This window comes from Echinops telfairi, unplaced genomic scaffold, assembly GCF_000313985.2.
Source record: "Echinops telfairi isolate 266 unplaced genomic scaffold, ASM31398v2 ScPeMD7_22;HRSCAF=79, whole genome shotgun sequence".
NCBI classification, from domain to species: Eukaryota; Metazoa; Chordata; class Mammalia; order Afrosoricida; family Tenrecidae; genus Echinops; species Echinops telfairi.
This window is the reverse complement of record NW_022103919.1, coordinates 17469406-17477497: the sequence shown is the minus strand read 5'-3', so window position 1 is coordinate 17477497 and position 8092 is coordinate 17469406.

Below are 8092 nucleotides of genomic sequence, written 5' to 3'. Positions count from 1 at the left end.
AAAAAAGGAGAAAAAAAACCATGTTTCAAACCTCCAAGAAAAAAGGTATAATCTTCTTGACATGGGAGATAATATTATAATTATGTATTTGTGAAGGTGATTTTTAAAATATAAGAAAAAATGCATAAAAATTTAAATATCTAATTGATAGAAATAAGAAACCAGCCATAGGCTGAGATATGTCTACAATATATTTAATAATGGATTCCTAAGCTGTACAAATGAAAAAATACTAAAAATCATTAAGAAATTTGTATCAAGGGAAATAGGAGAATAGACTATAACAGGCTATTAAAGAATAGCAAAATAAATTACCAAAAATGAAATGCAGGTGGTCAACTCTGCTAATAATCAAAAAATGTGAGTTGAAAGCAATAGGCTATTTTTTCATACACACAAGACTAGTTGGTAAGGTCATTTTCTTATTATCTTTATCTACCATTTTAACACTTTTCTATATATTTAAAAATCATACCAACAAAGAAACCATGCTAATAAATGGTAATGTGATAAATGGATAGTCTTAAATGCAGTACATACCTTTAGCTTTAGGTGCAACATTTGCTCTATTTGAAGATATTATTTTTATTTCCATAATTAGTAGCTATCAACAATTATTACTAGCAAACTATTTAATGAAGTATAAAAAGAATAATCTTTCTATTCATTACTTCAAGAATAATCTTTTTAAAAGAGTACATTGTAATTTAGGGGATAAAAAGGGGGTTGGACGTTTCTGTTTTCAACCTTGGTAGATTATTGGACCCCACCATAAACAACTAAGAACGTGCGTATTTTGTGAGTGTAAGTGTGTGTAAAAATAACTTTCAAGCATTAGATATACGTAGCATAGGGAGAAGCTCACAAGTGTACACACTCATAGATATGAGCCTTTATGATGGCCCTAGTTTGAAGCATGGAAATTTTCTAAGCTGTAGTTAGGGTTGGGGGAGAAGACCAACAGGACTCAATCTGCTGAACAGAATAAGAGCTAAAAATTGGGAGTGGCCAGTGGTCAGGTTCACACTGTAGTATACTGGAAAGGGCAGAGCATGAAGAGTCAAGACTTGCACACAGAGAAAACCCCAACACTTCAGTTGAATGATGCTTACACATGCACAAAGGTAAATTATTTCAGGTTCAGTTAAACTTCTATTGACATCATTTCTATGAAGAGTGTACAGGAGGTTCTAGCAAATCGATAAGCAAAATACAAATAACACAAAACATAAACATATTAGAAAGAAGTAAAAATGCCTTTATTCATGAATGCCCTATTTGCCTACATTTATTAAAAAAAGTTATTTGTACTAATAAGTGAGTCTAGTAAGGTTGAGGAACACATTAATATATAAAAATCCATTGTATTTCTATATACTAGCAATGAATAATAAAATAAATGTTAAAGACATACCAACTCGACAGTATTATTAAAAATATGAAACAAATATAGATGTAAAGATGTATATGGCCTGTATGCTGGACATTGCAAAATGCTGATAAAAGAAATAAATGTAATATGTAATACATTCATGAGTTAGAAGACTCACTATTGTTAAGATGTCAGGTACCCTCCAGTCATATTTATACATTTAACAGACTCTCAAATATTCCTGTAGAACCTATTTTAAATAAGAATTGACACACTGATTCTATAATTTGAATGGAAAGAGAAAAGGCTTGAAAAAAGAACAAAGTTGGACCCTTAAACACACACTATGTGGCTAATGGATTTTTGACCAAGAAAAACTTACCACGGCATCTCTCAATTTTATAGGGAATGAATAATCTTGGTCTTTCGCTAGGATACACAGATATGTGTATTTGGGCTGCGTGTGTGTGTGCGTGCGTGCGCGCAAGAGGGGGCGCGAATGAATGGAGAAGCCAGACTGCACTCTGTACTCTGTGCCATTTTTATAAAATTCATGTTTGGTATAACTAAAGTATAGTGACAGGAGAAGTGTGGTTGCCGAAGGAGAGTAAAGTGAGAATACTTTTGAAGATGACAAGTACTTTCATAGCCTTGTTTGTGATGATGGTTTCACAGACATTTTTGTGTCACATTGTATGTTAAAAATAGTTTACCATTCATCAATTATATCTTCATAAAGCTGTAAAAAAATGTTTTACCACATTCACTAAAACCAAAACACATGCATGCTAAATGATCTAAAACTTTGATGAATATTTTTTTAAAAAAAATCATTTTATTAGGGGCTCATACAACTCTTATCACAATCCATACACACATCAATTGTGTAAAGCACATTTGTACATTCATCATTCTCAAAACATTTCCCCTCCACTTAACCCCCAGCATCAGGTCCTCATTTTCCCCTCCCTCCCCACTCCCGCCTCCCTCACGAGCCCTTGATAGTTTATAAATTGTTATTTTGTCATATCTTGCCCTGTCCGACGTCTCCCTTCACCCACTTTTCTGTTGTCCATCCCCCAGGGAGGAGGTCACATATAGTTCGTTGTAATCGGTTCCCTCTTTCCTATCCAATCTCCCTCTACCCTCTCAGTATCACCACTCACACCACTGGTCCTGTAGGGCTCATCCAAATACAATTTTCTAAACTCAAAGAATTATAAGAATCCTTACAAGAAATATATTCATTAGAATACTACTACCGATGATATTAGCAAAGCATGATTACAGGTGGCATTGATTTTTGTGGTAATGTTTTTGTACCACAAATCACCTGTTTTGGTAATGATCTACTTTAGTTTTTCCACTTTTGTTAGCACATAACAAGGACAGTATGCCCCATGTAACTTATAATTTCATACCTGCATTGGAGAGCGAATGGTTACCTTCTTACTTCCTTCCACTGCATCAATTTGACAAACAATAGATCTTTCAACTCCAGATTCTCTGTGCCTAACAGTGTACAGACGTCGTCCCACTTTTGTTAAAGGAATCTTATCAGCAGTAGAGTGGTTACCAGGTGCTAAATTAAACATACAGACACAGTTTGGCTAGAATTCCATTATATAGAACATTTAAATATAGTTAAATGTCAGAAACATCGGTTTTTAAATTAGAGTATACCAGAAGGAGTCATTTATATCAAGTTCCACATCAAAATACCTATACGAAACCAAATCACTTCCTGTAAGTGCCTCACCTTCCCAGAAGGTGGAATGTAACCAATCAAGCAGAGGTTGCTTATTCAGTTTAACCTCGTTCAATATTTTCTCTTAATCCCAAGGGAAGGGAAGAAAATGCCTAGCAGACAATCTGAAATTGCCTCCTATGGCTTCTCTGTTCCTGTTGGCCTCATCTAGAAAACCTGCGCTCTGAACTGCTCTCTGAAGTACTTGTACGGCTTCCAGAAGAGTCACTTATTTTATATGGTGCAAAAAAGCTTATGACTCCATACGCAAATTTAACCTTGTGGAGCTTTTATTGTTAGCAAGACTATATAATTTTAAACTGATCAATAATAGTAACTGATCAAGACAAAGAAACATTTTTGGAAGCCTCAACATACCTTCACAATACTCACCTAAGACCTTCAAAGCATTTAAAAGAAATAATTTTTTTTGTCACTCAGGAGTTTAATCTAAGACAACAATAGCATTTCTTTTTAACAAATGTGAAGGTAACAATAGGAATCATCATCAATTACAAGAGCGGAGAACTCTGGTTTGCAGTCACAACCACACCAAGGACTTTCATGTTGGGTTAGTAAAATACCAAGGGAGATGCAGTTGTCCAGGTTGTACTCTTCTCCACAGGTTGTGTGATACTTTCTCACTTTCTTTCAGTTACAGATCTTACGTTTGACTAGATATAATGTATACACATTTATTTAATATATAATTATGTTTGAAGTAAAAGATTTGCATAAATAATCCCCTGATCCATAAAAATGTTGGATCAGAAGAAATCAGATGTAAAATTCATGAAAACTATTCACGGATAATGCTCTGAAAACACCTGAAACATAGCTGCGCTGTGCATCATTTTCTGATTAGGACAGGGCACTTGTTTATCAATTTCCGGATTATCCCTCTCATGTTTAATCTTTCACATATTCTTCTCTCATGCTGAACCAAGTTCACTGCCATTGAGTCAAGTCTGACTCATAGCAACCCTACAGGGCAGAGCATTAAAACATGCTGTGGGTGAGACTTCGGGGCTATTTAACTTTCTAATAACTAGATCGTTGTTTAATATATGATTTATGAATGAAATTATTTTTACCTCCTCATAAATGAAAAACTTTGGGAAGTATAACAGACAATAGGGAAAACCCTGCTTCAACATGCAGTACATAAATATATGGGAAAACACAAAAACTATGTAAAATGTATCATCTTCATTACTTTACACCAGAACTTGAATTCATTCAGCTGCAAATCTGGTAAATTACCACCACTGAGTAATACCTAATGTGGTTAAGATATCAACCAACAGCTATAGCTTGCAAAACTGAGTGCAGATGAGATCTAACATTTTTATTCCAAACAAAAAGCAGTAAATTGCAATACTGTAAATTATACAGTGGCTAAAATATCAAAATCTAGATTATAAAGATACATTTAATACTGTAAAAGCAAACAAAACAATCCCAACTTACTAAGAAGGAATTAAAACCCTATAGAAAAAACAAAACCACCACCTGATACCATGGAGCAGATGATGACTCTTCGCAGCCTGTTGCACACACTCACTCGTGGCCATCGAGTCCATGCTCACTCCTAGCAACCCTACAGTACACAGTAGAGCTGCCCCTTCCAGGCTCTAGGATTTTATGTCCTGATAGGAGCAGACAACCTCATCTTTCTCCCAGAGAGCAATTGGTGGGTTTGAACTGCTGACCCTGATATTTAGCAGTTCAATGTGTAATTCACTAAACCATCAGGGCTCTTGTAAAATTGCCACAAATGAAGTAAATGGCAGACAGAATGCAACTTTAAACAAATTAAAACCTCAAGAAGGTAATGTCTCACTTACTAAGAAGAATGAAGAAGAGCTTGCTGCTCAAGCTGGTCATTGCATTGAAATGATCATTGTCCTTAGTTCGAATATAATCCAAACTTAAACTCTCCTTATTTTTCAAGACATAGGATTTTGCCAAAGGTACATTGAGTACACTAAAAGAATCACTTGGTGAAACAGAGATAGAAAGTCCAAGAGAATTTATAATCATAAATGGTGCTAGATCCTTTAAGAAGATGTCTTTAGACCCAGTGGCAGCTTCTGTAAATGCCTAATTAACAAGAAAAAAGACCTTATGTAAACATTGTGGGAAATTAAAATAGGAAAACACCAATGGACACATGTCCAAAACACTAAGTCAAAAATAAACTTTTTACTTATAAAAGGATCAATACAGACTATGACTTATTGAAAATTTCAAAATTCTTTTATTTACCTTGCCTAGATTGTTTAACATTACAAGGCCACATTTGGATAGTGTAATATTTAGTTGGTCTTTTGAATAAAAACTGAAGATAGTTTTATATTCTGGTACTTTGTAGTTTTCTTCTTCAGTATCTGATTCAACAATGGCTTTTTTTGCTTTCTTTTTCATCTAAAACAAATAAATTATAGAAACATAAGAAAAGCTTGTTCCCAGGAGCACGACATAGTTCTTTTTACAAAGTAGAAGCAAACTTAAGATAAAGCCCAATAAAAGGATTAGAGGATTTGTATCTTATCAGCTGAACCTCCTTATTGGCAATACTTGGAAATCACCAAAAAAGGTCACATAGAGGAGGGGGAAAAGTATCTATCATCCATGACAATATAAAGACAGTCACAAATTAGAAGGAAAAGAGCTAAAATTACTAAGAACACATGCACACATAAAATCTAAGTATTAAAAGCACATACATATCATAGCAACATGAAAATTTAGAGTAAGGAAAGGATCATATTTAGTCTTTAGTTCATGTAAGGATTAAAGGACTAAAATCTAGTCTTACAAAGTCAGACAATTAGTGGCAAAATAGTGTAGTTAAACCTAGGATTCACGACAACATATCTTTTCAGGATTCACAAATCCAATGTCCATGAATATTCTGGCATAAAAACCATCAAAGTATTTCCTTTATCTAAGCCCTAATCTGTAAACACATATTTAATGGTCCATTACCATTACCTAAGTGGGCCCTACCAAGCTGGCCACTCAGGTACTTTAACTGGCTCCAGGATATCAACTGCAGGTGGACGTGCAAGAGATAAATTAGTTAATCTACAGTCTCCTGTGTTAGAAATATAATCGATCTAAAGGTCCCGATTCTCATGATATTAAACCATTTTAAGCAGGTAACAACATAACTTTTACAAATAAATATCAAAGGGCAAAGGAACCTCAGGATAGACAACAACCTATAAAAACTGCCAAGGTATTGTAATGTAGTGGTTAAGAAAGGTGACTCTACAGTGGAAGTGCATCCCACCTGAGTCCTGTAGCTTCTCTGGCCTCAGTTGCTTCACATGTTCAAATGAAATTTAAAACTGTTATCTTCTTCAGAGGGCTGTGTTAAGGGTTAAACCAAAAGTAGAGTACTTAAAACAGTCTCTCTTACATAATAAGTGGTAAATAACTTTTGTATCAGGACTATAGAAAGCAACAGCCTTGGATTTGAATATTACATTGAGAGAGAGAGACAAGGAAACATGCAGGGCATAGCTCATAATGAGAACTTCAATTTTGTTGTGATTAACTCATCTTACATGGTATTGACACTCTCAATTTCTGAAGTTTATTTTTCAGATTGTATATATACCTTGAATCCAAGATTCCATGGCCTAAACTCCTCAGTCTGATCGATCTCTAAGGGCTCCAGCAAAGGTTCCCATACACCAAACATTTCATTGTAATAATGCACCTACAGAGAGATTTTATTATAATTATTTAACGAAGTATTCTTATACTTTATTAATTCCTTTTTCCAAAAATGCTTTTACTGGGAGTTAACACATTATCTATCATATCATTCCACCATTCAATCATGTTAATCAGTGTTGATTGCTGCCACAGTCAAATTCAAACATTCTTTTCCTTCTTGAACTCCTTAATATCAGCTGCCTTTTACAACCACCACCACCCCACTGTACCCACTATATACCCTCATTCTACTTGAGTCCCAATAGGTTATCAATCCTGGCTGGGTTTCATATATTGAAAAAAGAGAAAAACATGTAACAAAAATTCAAGAGGGTGACACCCAGGGACATAACATATATGAGACAAATCCCATCTTTCATGCTGCTTTACACTACCCATGTTTTCTGACTTTATTATTTCGTCTACATTAAAAAAAAAAAACTGTTACACATATCATTAAATTACTTTCTACTCCTTTAGTGTTTTTCTCAATGTGCTAAACTTCTTAGGCATCCAGGATCAAATGCTCTGCTAAATAAACATATTTTAGCTTCTAAACAGAATTTGAAATCTTAAAACATCATCACAACGAGTTATAACTCTGTTAATACAAACTCTACAACACTTAAATACTACAACAGCTTATAGATTTCACATTATTTTCAATTGGTATAAAAGCAGTAATTTAAACCAAGATAGCCCTTTGGATGATTATATGTGGATAAATTCTGAAGCAAAACATATGATAGTTCAATTCAAATGCCTCCTAAACTATCTCAACTAACAAAAAATAAGGAAGAGCAGGGCAAAATGACCCTGTTTTTGATTTTTAGTGGCCCTTCAGGTCCCTCCAAGGCGAACAGTTTGAAGTCAACTACTAAAAGGTTGGGAGTCCTGTGAAACATGGGAGTCCTGTGAAACAAAGGCCTGGCAATCTTCTACAATAAAGGTTATAGGTAAGTAAACGCCATGGGCCAGGTCTACTCTGTAACACCAGGCATCAAAATCAACTGAGTAGGAACAGATTTGGTGTTTTGGCTTTAGCGAACTTTTGCTGTACTACAAAGATCCTGCCATGTATAAAAATACAAACCCAAACCCCAACCAAACCTACTGCCATTGCGTTGACTCCAACTCAAAGATGCCAATCTTTACAGAAGCTGATAGCCTCCTTTTTCTCCTATAGAACAGCTGATGGATTGGACCCTATAATCTTGCAGTTAGCAGTCCAACAATTATCTGAC